Genomic DNA, 16,295 nt, shown 5'->3' on the forward strand with positions numbered 1-16,295 from the left:
TTCTTTTCTATACCTGCCACCATATTAGCTAATTTATAAATGTGATATTTATTAACTATCACAAAGCTACAAAGTTTCTACATGGAAAAGTACAAGCAATGCACAAAATTCTAAGTTTGTTCTATCCAAATGCTATTATTTTCTTAAAATGCTGAAGACCTGTACCTATCAGGTAACAACAGCAAATTACAAAGAAAAGAAAAAAAATCTAGTTCAGAGCATATAGACATTTTCTTTATCTCAGTTCATCAGTAAGATTTTATAACAAGTCTTGTATTTTAGGTATACATTATATTTAGCTCTGGATTTATCTACCAGAGGCAGATAGTTACTAGAAAGCAAAAATTAAGTTGTAATGTAACCTTTGTAGTAACTGAGTAATATTTCAACTTAAAAACTACCTATCTGGGCCGCCGCCGCAGCTCACTAGGCTAATCCTCCACCTGAGGCGCTGGCACATCAGGTTCTAGTCCCAGTTGGGTCGCCAGATTCTGTCCCGGTCGCTCCTATTCCTGTCCAGCTCTCTGCTGTGGCCCGGGAAGGCAGTGGAGGATGGCCCAAGTCCTTGGGCCCTGCACCCCATGGGAGACCAGGAGAAGCACCTGGCTCCTGGCTTCGGATCAGCGTGGTGCGCCGGCTGCAGCGCGCCGGCCGCAGTGGCCATTGGAGGGTGAACCAACGGAAAAAGGAAGACCTTTCTCTCTGTCTCTCTTTCTCACTGTCTACTCTGCCTGTCAAAAACAAAAAACAAAAACAAAAACAAAAACAAAAACCTACCTATCTGGATACACACCAGAAGGTATACCCCTTTTGTATACATATGCAATCCTCAATAAACACTACCCTTGAGCTGTTTTTAAACTGCAGTGTATAGCTTGCTATAAAAGCCTATTTTGGACTGAAAAGTTTATATTTGTGTGATTATTGCCTCTCTTTCAAACCCTACACAATGCCCAGAACATACAAAACAAAATTTGGGATGAAACTGCTGCTTTGGCCTTATTAACCAAATGAACTGTCAAACTATACAATCGAGGGCTATAAAAACAAGTACCTGACATACCTGAAGTATCTAAAAACACAGATGAACCTTATCCTTAGGATACAAAAACATCATTTCTGAAACAGAACTGAAGACTCAGAATTTGACTCAACAGGAAAGAAAATCTCAGTAATTTACTCACAAGAGGTCAGATGACAAGAGGTCACATCTATTGAGATCATAAAATGGTAAATGTTTCACTATTCTCATAAACATAAAAATTTTATATTTTGAAAACTCAACACTTAAAAACCTGATACTTAATAAAAGCATTAATTTATTAGGGTGGGACCAATATCCTTAAACTAATTTTTTAAAAATGAGAAAGTCAATATAGTGAGTAGAAAAGATGTGAGCTTATAAAACAGGCATAAACAAAGGGAAAAAATGTTCAAGAACACAATCCCAACAATTACCACAAAGCCTTCACATCTCATGTGAATAAAAAAAAAAAAAAAACTAGTCATTCAACTGTCAAAATATATATACAAAATATACTAAGAATAAATGGCAGCCATTAAAGAAATAATATAAAAGGAAATACCATGAGATGTCTGGTAAATCTGAGGTCCAAGAAAGAATAAATGTCTTCACAAAACCTGCTATCCAGAATAGACCTAGAAACCAAGTGAACATAGGAGTATTGAGCTATTTTTAAATGGCATAAAATTCTAGGTACTTCTAACGTGGTACCTAAAACCAAAGAAACTCACAGACAGAAAAGCAGCCAATTCTTAAAAGGATAAATTTATTATTTACCTTTTTACACAAATGAATATAAACATAAGTAAAGGCAATAATCAAAAGTAACAAATCAAACTGAAGAGAAACTAGGAAAATACAGTATTAAAAACATTTAGTAAAGCAAAGGTAACAATACCAAAACAAAAACAAAAAAACCAAATGGAACCATAAAATAAGAAAAAATAATATAAAAGACAAAAAAATCAATTAAAGTAGAAAACAGTCTATCAGAAAAACTGGAAGACTAAAGCTGCCTTTAAGATCACGTCACAGGGCCTGCGCTGTGGCGTATCAGGTAAAGCCGCAGCCTGCAGTGCCAGCATCCCCTGGGGTGCCGGTTCAAGTCCCGGCTGCTCCTCTTCCAATCCAGCTCTCTGCTATGGCCTGGGAAAGCAGTAGAAGATGATGCAAGTCCCTGAGCCCCTGCACCCGTGTGGGAGACCTGGAAGAAGCTCCTGGTTCCTGGCTTCAGATCAGTGCAGCTCCGGCCTTTATGGCCAACTAGGGAGTGAAACTGTGGATGGAAGACCTCTTTCACTCTCTTTCTGCCTCTCCTTCTCTCTCTGTGTAAGTCTGACTTTCAAATAAATAAATAAATATTTAAAAAAAAAAAAAGATCAAAAAAAATATGAACGATACCTAAAAGGCAGAAAGAATGAAAATTTTTTTCTGCAATTACAAACAAAAATGGCCAACCTAAAAATCTCTTTGAGGAAATAGCCAATAATTATCATCTTTCTGTCCTTTATAAGCACGTTGTATAATACCTAATAAATATTTAAAATTAAAATTTATTTTGTATGTGTATCCCTAATAGACAGATGAATTTCTGGCTTAATTACTAGTGGAAGCTTGAGAGAAATTGTGAGGGACCATGTACCTGAGATCTCCCTTAAACGACCCTTAATACTGAAGATTTTAAAACCAGAGGACTAAGGCATAATAAAAAGCATACAGGTTGATCAAGATCCATTCCAATTTACAACCTGTGAGGGCTTGGGCAAGTCAATTCACTGTCCTTGGTTTCTAGGTTGACAATCTTACAGTTTAAATCTTTTTTTTTTTTTTTTTTTTTTTTGACAGGCAGAGTTAGTGAGAGAGACAGAGAGAAAGGTCTTCCTTTTCTGTTGGTTCACCCCCGAAATGGCCACTACAGCCAGCGCACTACGTTGATCCGATGCCAGGAGCCAGGTGCTTACTCCTGGTCTCTCATGCAGGTGCAGGGCCCAAGGACTTGGGCCACAGCAGAGAGCTGGACTGCAAGAGAAGCAACCGGGACAGAATCCGGTGCCTCAACCGGGACTAGAACCCAGGGTGCTGGTGCCACAGGCGGAGGATTAGCCAAGTGAGCCACGGTGCCGGCCAACAGTTTAAATCTTATAATCACAAGTACATTAAAGGATTATTCCTGCTAATCAAAACAACAGAATATTATATTCCAAGAAGCTATAAAATACAAATAGATAAATAGAATGACTGTATTTCTCCAACTGAGTTAACACTACTAGATGGTGCTCCGCAAGCACTGATTGATATTCAAACCTCCACAACTAGCTGTTCAAGGACTGACAGCAGAAACCAGCACTGCGGTATAGCAGGTAAAGCCGTTGCCTGCAGTGCTGTCATTCCATATGGGTGCTGGTTCAAGTCCTGGCTGCTCCATTTCCAATCTAGCTCTCTGAGAAAGAAGCCAAAGATGGCCCCAATTTTTGGGCCTCTGCACCTGCATAGGAAACCCAGAAAAAGGTCCTGGTTCCTGGCTTTGGATTGGCCTAGCTCCGGCCATTGCTGGGAGTGAACCAGCTGATAGAGGACTTCCCTCTCTGCCTCTGCTTCTGCCTCTCTGTAACTCTTTCAAATAAATACATAAATAAACATTAGAAAAAAAAAAAAAAGACTGACAGCAAATAGTGTTTACAACACTTAATCCTCACAACAAGCCTATGGTATATTTACATTTATTATCTCTATTTTACAGATGTATAGAGGTTAAATTTGTCAAAATTCATAACTAATAAAAGCCAAACCAGCATTTGAACCCTAGTGGTCTGATTTTGGAGTATACACATTTGTTTGCCTGAAATTTAAATTTGCCAGATTATTGGTAACATAAGTAATTTAGAATATACAGTGAAAATGGAAAAACTCACAGTAGCCTCTCAAAAATGGAAATTAAATATATGTGTAAGCATCTCAAGGTAGAATATCTAAACTACACTTACTCTAGCACATAGAATGAAGATACAATAACAAAACCCACCATGCTCCTTTCCCAAACCTGATCTAGTTAACAAACTTATACCCATTACACAAAGCCTTAAAACATCACAAAAGGAGCCGGCACTGTGGCATAGCGGGTAAAGCCGGCACTGCAGCCGGCACCCAAGTGGGTGTTAATTTGAGTCCCAGCTGCTCTACTTCCAATCCAGCTCTCTGCTATGGCCTGGGAAAGCAGCAGAAGATGGCTCAAGTCCCTGGGGCCCTTCACCCATGTGGGAGACCTGGCTTTGCATCAGTGCAGCTCCAGCCATTGTAGCCATCTGGAGAGTGAACCAGATCCTCCCTCCCCACCCTCCCTCAGCCTCTCTGTAACTCTACCTTTCAAATAAAAAAAAAAAATCACAAAAGTAGAGAAGCACAGACTCAAATTATTTCAGAGAAAGTGCAAAGCACATAACCAAAGGATAAAGATAATTAAATTATCCATTATTCTCAGGAACATGTGCCTCACTCAAGGGTTAAAAGCAACTCTTGGGGTCAGTGTTGTGGCATATCTGGTAGAACTACCACCTGTAATACCAATGCAGGCAACCCATATGAACACCAGTTCATGACCCGGCTGTTCCTATTCCAATCCAGCTCCCTGCTAATGTGCATAGGAAAAGCAGCCAAAGATGGCCCAAGTGTTTGGGCTCCAGCCACCTATGTGGGAGACCTGGATGAGGCTCCTGACATCGGCCTGGCCCAGTTGGCCATTACATCCATTTGGGGAGTGAACTAGCAGATGAAAGATCTCTATCTCCTCCTCCCTCTCTGTAACTCTGATTTTCAAATAAATTCTTAATAATTCAAATAAATTCTTAAAAGAAAAAGTTTGAAATGAGTACTGGAGAACAATTTCCAGCTATTTTAAGTGTAAAAGCCCTGTAAATTACTAAGAGTTTCCACTGTATTCCACAGTCTATTCTTGTCAGTAAAGGAGAAGAATCCTCCTGTATTGAACTGCAAATTTAGGTATGTTAGAAGTAATTTCATTTAAAAAGTCAGGGGTGGTTGTTATAGCTCAAGGTAAACTGCTGGTTGAGATGCCCACACCCTGTATCTAAATGCTTTCTGCTAATGTATCTGGCAAGGAAGGGAATGACAGTATTTAACAAAGACCAAGGAAGCCCTGCCCTTTTCTTCTCTTTTTAAACATTTATTTATTTGAAAGGCAGAGTAACAGAGAGAGAGAGGGAGACAGAGAAGTCATTCTTCCATCTCCTGGTTCACTCCCCAAATAGCTAGTAAGGGCCAGGATCCTGGAACTTGATCCAGGTCTCCCATGTGGGTAGCAGGGGCCCAATTACTTGGGTCATCCTCTGCTGCTTTCCCAGGCACATTAGCAGGGAACTGGATTGCAAGTGGAGCAGCTGTGATGCAAACTGGCACCCATATAGCATGCTGGCACTGCAGATAGTGGCTTAACCCACTGCACCACAGCACCAGCCCCTACACGAGTAATTTTTAAACTGTGCTCCCAATAATCCTGGTGTGGTTAGGGATTTCTGATAGTGGGAGAAAACAAAAAAGTTATCAAAAGGAAAGTGAGAGACAACACAATCTATAAATTTAAAAAGAAAGTTTGGAGCTGAATGTTCTATGTAATAGCTGCCAAATGTGAAACTAACACTACATGGGATAGTACTCCGCAATATAAAGGAAGAAACTCTTGATGTTTTAAACAACTTGGATGAATCTCAAGGGAATTATGCTGTAGAAAAAAAGTAAATCCTGAAAGGTTACATACTGTCCAATTTCATTTACATAACATTCTTAAAATGATAAATTATAGAAACAGAGAACAGATTAGAGAGGGGAGGAGCACAATGGGTATGATTACGTTAGAGGACAATACCAAAGATCCTTGGGATGACAGAACTGCTGTGTATATTCACTGTGGTAGGCAAAATTACCTGCACATGTTAAAAATGCATAGCATTAAAAGCACACAAACAAAATAACACAAGTAAAACTGGAGAAGTATGAATAAAATGGCTGGACTCAATGACAATATTCTGGTCATGACATTGTACTACATTTTTGCAGGATGCTACCACTGAGTGAAACTGGATAAAGAATACATAGGCTCTCTTCGTATTACTTCTTACAATATGAATGTACAATTATCTCAAAATTTTAAATTTAATTTAAAAAATGGAATTATGGAAGCAGACATTTATAGTGGTCAAGAGACTGGTAAAGAGGTCCACATTCCACACTGGAGTACCTGGCTTCAATACCTATTTCTAGCTCCTAACTCCAGCTTTGGAAAGTGAATCAGAGGATGGGAGCTGACACTAATAATAATAATAATAATAAATTTTAATGACATTAAAATTGTGGCCTTTCATTTTATTTTGAGCACTGGCCACAATTTTACTACAAACGAAATCCTATTTTAAACATTTACTTATTTGAAAAGCACAGTGACAGAGAGAGGGGACACAAAGAAAAGGAGAGGATAAAAGAGAGGGAGGGGCTGACGTTGTGGTGTAGCAGGAGAAGCCACTACTTGCAACACTGGCATACCATATGTGTACCAGTTTGAGTCCTGGCTGCTCCACTTCTGATCTAGCTATCTGCTCATGTGCCTTGGAAAGCAGCAAAGGATGGTCCAAGTGCTTGGGCTCCCGCACCCACATGGGACATCTGGAAGAAGCTTCTGTCTTTGGCTTGGACCCGTCCCGGCCATTGTGGCCATTTTGGGGACAGTGAACCAGCAGATGCTTCACTCTCTCTCTGTAACTCTGCCTTTCAAATGAAAAAAAAAAAATTTTTTTTAAAAGGAAGAGAGAGGAAGAGGAAGAGGGAATAGAGATCTTCCATCCACTGATTCACACTCCCTGGATGGCCACAACAGCCAAGTCTGGGCCAGGCCAAAGCCAGGAACACCATCCTGGTCTCCCATGTGGGTGGCAGAAATCCAAGTACCCTACTGCCTTCCATCCACATTAGCAGGAAGTAGGATGGGAAGTGGAGATGGAACATTACCCCAGGCACTCTGATAAGGAATAGAGTCCTAAGTGGTGGCTTAACTTGTTCAATTAAAACACCTACCCCAGAAATGAAATCTGAGAGTCTACTTTGATTCTAGGAAGAAAAACAGTTTTATTGTCTTACATTGTTTTCAGTGATTGCTAGTGTCAACCTTAAGTGCTACATTAAGTAGGCCACTGCCAGATACAATGAAAGAATGCCACGTGATTAATGATGTCTACCAAAGGATACAGCAGACATTTGTACCTTGTACTTGCCCATCTGTGGTTTAAAAGAATGGCAAAGGACTATTTGGGACCTCCTCCCACTCACCAAGTAAGTTCCACTAAAAGTCTAAGGCTTCCTAAACAAGTTTGAAAACCACTGGCTAAAATAAGATATTCACTGACTCAAAATGTGACATGAGGGCCGGCGCCACGGCTCAATAGGCTAATCCTCCACCTAGCGGTGCCAGCACACCGGGTTCTAGTCCCGGTCGGGGCGCCGGATTCTGTCCCGGTTGCCCCTCTTCCAGGCCAACCCTCTGCTGTGGCCCGGGAGTGCAGTGGAGGATGGCCCAAGTGCTTGGGCCCTGCACCCCATGGGAGACCAGGAGAAGCACCTGGCTCCTGTCTTCGGATCAGTGCGGTGCGCCGGCCGCAGCGCACCGGCTGCGGCGGCCATTGTAGGGTGAACCAACGACAAAGGAAGACCTTTCTCTCTGTCTCTCTCTCACTGTCCACTCTGCCTGTTAAAAAAAAAAATTGATAAATGTTTAAGAGGCTAGATGTGCCTACCTTGATTTGAATATTTCACAATGTATACATAAACTGAAACATTACGACACTTACGAATATGTATAATTATTATGTGCCAGTTGAAAGAAAAGGTTAAAATAGTGCACTGAAGTGAATGCCTTTTCTTTTCTTTTTTGATATGACATCCAGGCAATATCCCAGATCTACTAAGTCATAATCACTAGGGTGAGGCCTAGGAATCTCTCACTTTTACTCCCACCTCCAGATAAATGAAAAGTAGCAGTTTATATATCTGTGTTTGGAAGCCACTGATTTAAATCAAGTGAGAATGGGGAAAGAAGTCACTTCAAACATTATTCTTGTCGCCCAGGTCTGAGGTAGTAAAATGTAGACAGCAGGATCAGAAAGATTTGTTTAAATCCTAGTAATTACAGTTGATGCACATTATTATTAGATTGGAAAGAAGACTCAAAATTTGCTGATCTGAAATAGGTTCAAAATGTTGACAAAAAGCATACTGAATTAACCTTAAAGAGTAAAGAGTGAGTGTATAATCTTACCTGAGATTAAAGAGTGAGAGAATAAAATTTTTGCCACCTTCTACTGTTTCAATAAAAAGTATGCCCCTGTTTGGCAATCTTATTTAAATGCTAAGAAAGTAATAATAACCATAATAGTGTACTCTGTGTAGGTTAAATGAATAAAAAATAAATGTGCTTGGAGGGTTTTTTTATTGTTATTGTTTAATTCTTAATTATAGCAGTCTGACATTACTTTTTGGCAGGGCTTTCTCTTTTCTACTTTTTGGGCAGTACAACAGACCAGTAAAACAAATTTTTCATGTTACTTTTTTTTTGACAGGCAGAGTGGATAGTGAGAGAGACAGACAGAGAGAAAGGTCTTCCTTTTGCCTTTGGGACTAGAACCCGGGGTGCCGGCGCCGCAAGGTGGAGGATTAGCCTATTGAGCCGTGGCGCCGGCCCCAGCATTTATCAATTCTTTGTGATGAAAATATTCAGAGGAGCTGGCACTGTGGTGCAGCAGGTTAAGCTGCTGCTTGCAACACTGGCGTGGGAGTCCCAGTTCAAGTTCCAGCTGCTGTGCTTCCAATTTACCTGCCTGCCAATGTTCCTAGGAATGCAGTGGAAGATGGCCCAAGTAGTTGGGACCCTGCAATTCATGTGGGAGACCAGGATAGAACTCCTGGCTTCTTCTTTTGGCCTGGCCCAGCGCTGGCTTTTTAGCCATTTGGGGAGTGAATCAGTGGATGGAAGATTTCTTTCTCTGTTTCTCCCCCTCTGTTGCTCTGCCTTTCAAATAGAAAATCTTTAAAAAAAAAAAATTCAGAATCCTTACAAACATGGAATGCTTTATAAATCTGCATGTTATCCTTGCACAGGGGTCATGCTAATCTTCTGTGGATCATTCTAGCTTTAGTGTAAGTGCCACTGAAGTTCAGTGCTTTATTTTAGAATTATTGCTTACAACATTGGACAGAATATATATTACACTTCAAAGGCCACTAGTTTCCTCATAACGTTGTCCTGTTTAAAAGAAAATGTAGATCAAATTACAGTCAGGTTCCTAATCTTGAAATTGTAACAGGTAACTTTGTTCCATATAAATAATGTTTACATACATTTATACATTCTTTGATTATGCAAGCCTTTTTGCTACTGTTGGCATATCCTTGTTCCTTCCCTTTCAAATTTCACTCTTTTCCTACCCAAAAAGTCTTGTTAAACCTTATAAGGACCATTTAAGTGACAATGCTTCCTTGAAGCCATCTCAACTTTCCAACTTGGACATTGTGCCATAAAACTAGCTTTGGTATACCTTCCTTAGAACAGTTTCTTCCATGGTAAACAAAACTTTAACTAGGTTATCTCAAAAGACTGTTCCAGCTATAACATCTGTCCTACATAAATCTTTTTTCTTAACCTCCCAAAGAATGTATTACATGTCTTTTTAACTACTAGTCTGTGGTTTTTAAAGATTTATTTACTTATTTGAAAGAGTTACAGGGTTGGTGGGAGGAGAGGGTGAAGGAGAGGGAGAGGGAGAGGGATAGAAAGAGCGAGAGAGAGTGCTCAATTCTCCATCTGCTGGTCCACTCCCCACATGGCTGCAACAGTAAAGGCTGGGCCAGGCCAGAGCTAGGAGGTTCATGTGGGTCTCCGTCATGGGTGACAGGGACCCAAGGACTTGGGCCATCCTCTGATGCTTTCCCAGGAGCATCAGCTGCATCAGAGGCATAGCAGCCAGGACTCGAACCAGCATCTCTATGGGATGCAGGTATTGCAGGCAGTGGCTTAACCCATTACACCAGATTGTTGGCCCCTAGTCTATGTTTTGACACATACTATTTTTTTTTTTTTTTTTTTTTTTTTTTTATTTTTGACAGGCAGAGTGGACAGTGAGAGAGAGAGACAGAGAGAGAAAGGTCTTCCTTTGCCGTTGGTTCACCCTCCAATGGCCGCCGCTGCAGCCGGCGCACCGCGCTGATCTGATGGCAGGAGCCAGGAGCCAGGTGCTTTTCCTGGTCTCCCATGGGGTGCAGGGCCCAAGCACCTGGGCCATCCTCCACTGCACTCCCTGGCCATAGCAGAGAGCTGGCCTGGATGAGGAGCAACCGGGACAGAATCCGGTGCCCCGACCGGGACTAGAACCCGGTGTGCCGGCGCCGCAAGGTGGAGGATTAGCCTATTGAGCCACGGCGCCGGCCGACACATACTATTTTTGAAACAGCTATTTGATTTATTTGGATCAACCTTATCCCACAGATATCTGTATATTAGCTTTCAAACTTCAGAATTTGGTGGCTAATATAGTTACTTGTTAGTATTGAATAAACCACCTGTTCCCTTGAGATGAACATGAACATATCTTTAAAAACAAAATCTGGCACTGAAGAATGTTACTAATGTAGCTATCCCCAAGGCTACATTATTAGTCTTCCCATTATTAGTCTCCCATCAATCTTGTATTTATTCATTCCTATTTCAGTTCTATTCCCAGCCACCTATATGATAATACCCAACTACCTTTTTCTATTCCTTTTTTTAAATTAGTATCATATTCTCTCAGTTCTTTTTTTTTTTTTCCAATTTATTTGACAAGTAGAGTTATAGACAGTGAGAAAAGAGAGACAGAGAGAAAGGTCTTCCTTCTGTTGGTTCACTCCCCAAACAGCTGCTACGGCTGGTGCTGCACCGATCTGAAGCCAGGAGCCGGGTGTTTCTTCCTGGTCTCCCATGCCGGTGCAGGGCCCAAGCACTTGGGCCATCCTCCACTGCCCTCCCGGGCCACAGCAGAGAACTGGACTGGAAGAGGAGCAACTGGGACTAGAACCCAGCGCCCATATGGGATGCCGGCACCGCAGGCAGAAGATTAACCAAGTGAGGCACAGTGCCAGCCCCTCTCAGTTCTTTTAATCCTAGTTTCCTCTAGTCTTCTATTACATTGTCACCTAGTCTTTTGTGCCTCCCCAGTGTTTAAGATTCATTCTTTCTCAGTCTCCACAAAGCCTTACTATCATCATCATCATCATCTGAATAACTTACAACAATCAACAAACCTTTCTGCTTATTACCAACAAGTTCTGAGTATCTTATCTCAAAAGAATGGGAGAAATTATCACTGTCATTTAAGCAACTCCCTGCCCCCAATTATCACAACTATTCTATTATTTCAAAATATAACAAAATCAGTTCAAATTCATTCCTTTAACTTATTTATTGAACACAAACTATATTCTCAATACTGCTATATTTATGCTTAGAAATAAGCAATAAACACAACTATAATGCTTTTAATCCAACATGTAATTAAGAGTATCTCAATTTTCTTAACTACCTCTGATTATTTACTTATTCACACTACCTCACCACGAATTAGTCCTTTATGTAAAGCTACAGAAAGCCAAAGTTTCTCAAATGACTGATTCAAATTTTTGACCCGTCACTCCTTAGCTATACAATCCTAAGAAATGTGTGTCTCTCTAGGCCACTCATGGAAAATGGTTAAAATCTCTTTTGGAAAATTAATGTTCAGACTAAGATATTTAAACCTTTATAGTAGACACTTTATTAATGTTCGTTGTCTTGCTTTTTTAGAAGACCACACCATTGAGTCCAATGATGATTTAATCAGTTCTAGTTCAAATACTGCTGGTCCCTGAGACTGCTCAAAAGGTGAAAGAAGAGCTGGTGCTGTGGTACAATGGATTGAAGCCCTGTCTGCACCACTGGTGCCTGGAGCCAGTTTCAGTCCTGGCTGCTGCACTTCCAATCCAGCTCCTTGGTAGTGCATCTGGAAAAGCAGTGGAAGATGACACAAGTGCTTGGACCCCCACACCCACATGGGAGACTCAGAAGAAGCTCCTGGCACCTGGCTTCAGACTAGCTAAGCTCCAGCCATTGCAGCCATTTGGAGAACGAATTAGCAGATGGAAGATCTTTTTGTCTCTGTCTCTACCTCTCTCTGTAACTCTGCCTTTCAAATAAATAAAATAAATCTTAAAAAAAAAAAAAAAAGTGAGGGAATGGTGCTGTGGTGCAGCAGGCTAAAGCACAGGTTTGAGTTGCGGCTGCTCTTCTTCTGATCCAGCTCTCTGCTATGACCTGGGAAAGCAGAAGACGGCCCCAGTCCTTGGGCCCCTGCACCCACGGAGGAGACCCGGAAGAAGCTCCTGGCTCCGGATCGGCGCAGCTCCAGCCATTGCAGCCATCTGGAGAGTGAACCAGTGGATGGAAGACCTCTCTCTCTGCCTCTCCTCCTCTCTGTGTGTAACTCTGACTTTCAAGTAAATACATAAAAATCTTAAAAAAAAAAAAAAGTGAAAGAACAGTAATTCTATTACTATAAGAAAAAGCTTAATATTCAAGGTGCACTTAAAATATTGACCACAGGGGCAGATGTTTATCCTAGCATTAAGATGCTGGTTAGGATGTCTGCATCCCATATCAGAGTGCCCGGGTCTGATATCTGGATCCAGTTCCTGACTCCAGCTTTCCGCTATTGCAGACGTTGGGAGGCAGTGATAACAGCTCAAGTGTAATTGGGTTCCTGCCACCTCTTGTGGAAGAACCAAAAGTGAATTTCTGGCTCCCAGGATACTGAGGGCATATGGAGAATGAACCAGCTAATAGGAACTCTCTTGCTTTCAAATAAATAAATAAAATTTAAAAAATAATTTAATATGAAAATATTAAAACTAAAAAAAGGAACAGCTTAATTTTTAAGTACTTAACCTATAAAATCAGCAAGGCAACAAATTAATTTTTAAAGACATTTATTTATTTTGAAAGTCAGCATTACAGAGACAGAAAAGATGAGAGAGACAAAGATCTTCCATTTACTGGTTGAGTCCACAGATCACTACAACGGCCAACATTAGGATACGCTGAAGCCAGGAGCCTGGAGCCTGGAGCTCCATTCAAGTTTCCCACAGAGGTAGCAGAGCCCCAAATACTTAAGCCATCTTCCGCAGCTTTTCCCAAGACATTAGCAGGAAAATATATTGGAAGAGGAGCAGCCAGGACTTGAACCAGCACTCTTGGGATGCCGGTGTCACAGGCAGCAACTTTACTTGGTATGCCACGATTCTGGTCCTCAAATTAATTTTTTTAAATTATACATAAGGGGTCAGCATTGTGATACAGCAGGTCAAGCCACAGCCTGCAATACTAGCATCCTATATCAGTGCTGGTTCAAATCCCAGATGCTCCACTGTCAATCCTGCTCCCTGGTAATGTTCCTAAGAAAGCAGCGGAAGATGGCCCAAGTCCTTGGGCCCCTGTACCCACGTGGGAGACCCAGATGAATTTTCTGGCTCCTGGTTTTGGATTGGTACAGCTCCGACCATTGCAGCCAATTGGGGAGTTAATCAACAGATGGAAGACCGCCCCCCTCCACCTCTCTCTCTCTCTGCCTCGCCTTTCCTCTGTGTAACTCTTTCAAATAAATAAATAAATCTTTTTTTAAAAAAAAGGTATCAAAGGTTATTAGATCTTGAGTCAATCTGCTGAGTTCCCAGAATCACTTGAAATTGTCTTTTCATCAGGGAGTCTTTCCTACTAAACACCACTGAATAAACTATGGAGTCATATTCTAAAGCAGCATTTTTAACTTTCCAAATATTACATGAAAGAAAAAGAGAGCTACAGAATATAGTATGAGCCCATCCATTTTTGATTAATAATTTTGGATCTATCTATCTATAAAACAGGGGCTAGAAGTTTGTAAGTTCATCAAAATCAGTTAACATGGGTAAACATTTTAATATATATTTACATAATAATATATCTTAATAAATACAGAAATATTGTATTTTCAATTTAAAATATCACTATCAGGAGCCAGCGCTGTAGGGTTAAGCCTCTGCCTGCAGCACCAGTGTTTTATATGGGCACTGGTTTGTGTTCTACCTGCTCTTCTTCCAGTTCAGCTCTCTGCTTGTGGCCTGAGAAAGCAGTAGAAGATAGCCCAAGTGCTTGGGCCCCTGGACCCATGTGGGAGACCCAGAAGAAGCTCCTGGCTTCAAATGGGCCCAACTTCGGCCTTTGCAGCCATTTGGGGAGTGAACAAACAGGTAGAAGATCTCTCTGTCTCTCCCTCTCTGTAACTCTGCCTCTCAAATAAATACATAAAGTCTTAAGAAAGCAAGCAAGCAAGCAATTGTTTTCAAGTGAATCAGAAGTGTCTTTCACTTGCTATCCATTCAAGGAAATTCACCTCTCCACTTATCATAAATACCCACCCTGCCCAAACCATCTCCCTAATGTGTCATAGCTAATTTGAGGGATCAAGATGCAGAAAGAACAGTGGCTTCTCTGACACCTTGCTAATTCCTGTGAAGCCCATCTGAACTTTTTTCAAATAAATTTTGTGAAATTTCTCTATAGCTTTATAAGTGCTTTAGTTTAGCTATAACCAATTTCTGTTTCTTGCATCCATATAAACTGTAAAACAGCAGGCTTTAGAGGCAGAAATAAACTAAGAGCTTCCTAAAGGCAGGAACAATCTTGTCTCTTAGTATCCTTAGTGCCAGAAAATAGTAGCCACTCAAATTCATCTTTTATCTATGTTTCAAAAATATTGCTTTAAGTGAGGATTAACAATTTAAGATGTAATATAATTTGATCAATTAAGCAACTTCACTTAGAGAGAAGCAGAATAACAAGTAACTCCAAAAGGAACAATCTTACTTTCTGGACAAGAGTAACAAATGTATAAGACCAACCACAAGCCCTCATCAACTTACTGGCTACTAGAACACAGTCCTAATCATTCAAATGAATCACAAGGCCTTCCCATGGGACCGGCACCCCATAGAGTGCCAGTTACAGTCCCAACTGCTCTGCTGCCCATACAACTTCCTGTTAATGCACCTGGGGAGACAGCAAATGGCTTAAGAACTTGGGCTCTGGGCCAGCATTGTGGCATAGCAGGTAAAACTGCTGCCTGCGGCACTGACATCCATATGGGCGCTGGCTCAAGTCCCAGTTGCTCTACTTTCAATCCAGCTCTCTGCTATGGCCTGGGAAAGCAGCCCAGGATGGCCCAAGGACTTGGGCCCCGCACCCATGTGGGAGACCCAGAAGAAGCTCCTGTCTCCTGGCTTTGGATGGGCACAGCTCTGGCCGTTGGGGCCATCTGGGGAGTGAACCAGCTGATGGAAGACCTTTCTCTCTCTGCCTCTGACTCCCTGTAACTCTGCCTTTGAAATAAATAAAATCTTAAAATAAAAAGAACTTGGGACTCCAGACAGCCTTCTGGCTCCTCACCTGGCTGTTGCAGCCATTTGGGAAGTGAATCAGTGAATGGAAAATTTCTTTTTCTTCTCTCTCTTCCTCCCTCCTTTTCAAATAAATATTTTCAAAAAGGAACCTTCCCATCTCTGCCATTTCATAAAGAGGAAATGGGCTTTCAAATTCCTGAACTTTGTCTTTCTTTAAATGATATATAAAGAAAAATGGGCCAATGCCACAGCTCACTAGGCTAATCCCTCTGCCTGTGGCGCCGGCACCCCGGGTTCTAGTCCCGGCTGGGGCACCGGATTCTGTCCTGGTTGCTCCTCTTCCTGGCCAGCTCTCTGCTGTGGCCCAGGAGTACAGTGGAGAATGGCCCAGGTCCTTGAGCCCTGCACCCGCATGGGAGACCAGGAAGTGCCTGGCTCCTGGCTTCAGATTGGCGCAGCACGCTGGCAGCAACACACAGGCTGTAGTGGCCACTTGGGGGGGTGAACCAACGGAAAAAGGAAGACCTTTCTCTCTCTCTCGCTAACTCTGTCAAAAAAAAAAAAAAAAAAAAGGAAAAAAAATAAAGGAATTCAAAATGTCTCTATAAACTCAAACAGAAACTATTAGGTTTGTCTGTGAAACAACAAAAATATCAGAAGACAGTATTTTTCTCATATACATTCTCCTTATCTGTGAACCTCTGAAAGCCAAAGCTGAGTTTTTCTGACAATATCTTTAAGTGTCTCTCTTTACATTCCTCACTTTTTGTTA

General features: G+C 41.4%; 1 protein-coding gene and 1 non-coding gene across 12 annotated transcripts in view; both read right to left on the bottom strand.

Annotated features, from left to right (window-relative positions):
- The window catches only part of KMT2E (lysine methyltransferase 2E (inactive)), an 84,393-nt gene that overhangs the window by 61,300 nt on the left and 6,798 nt on the right, over positions 1-16,295 (bottom strand). For 7 of the 11 annotated variants that reach the window (XR_016230980.1, XM_051849697.3, XM_051849696.3 and 4 more), the window contains exon 2: positions 1,587-1,659. The exons of the other annotated variants lie outside the window; for them this stretch is intronic. The gene's annotated coding sequence lies outside the window, so the exon portion shown is untranslated. The remainder of the gene's footprint in view (positions 1-1,586; positions 1,660-16,295) is intronic. 11 annotated transcript variants of the gene reach the window in all.
- On the bottom strand, positions 9,137-9,239 carry LOC127491887 (U6 spliceosomal RNA). Its single transcript, XR_007920819.1, has one exon. It is a non-coding gene; the product is annotated as a U6 spliceosomal RNA (small nuclear RNA).

Source organism: Oryctolagus cuniculus, chromosome 3 (genome assembly GCF_051225735.1).
Source record: "Oryctolagus cuniculus isolate XC-2025 breed Fujian yellow rabbit chromosome 3, ASM5122573v1, whole genome shotgun sequence".
Classification (NCBI taxonomy): Eukaryota; Metazoa; Chordata; class Mammalia; order Lagomorpha; family Leporidae; genus Oryctolagus; species Oryctolagus cuniculus.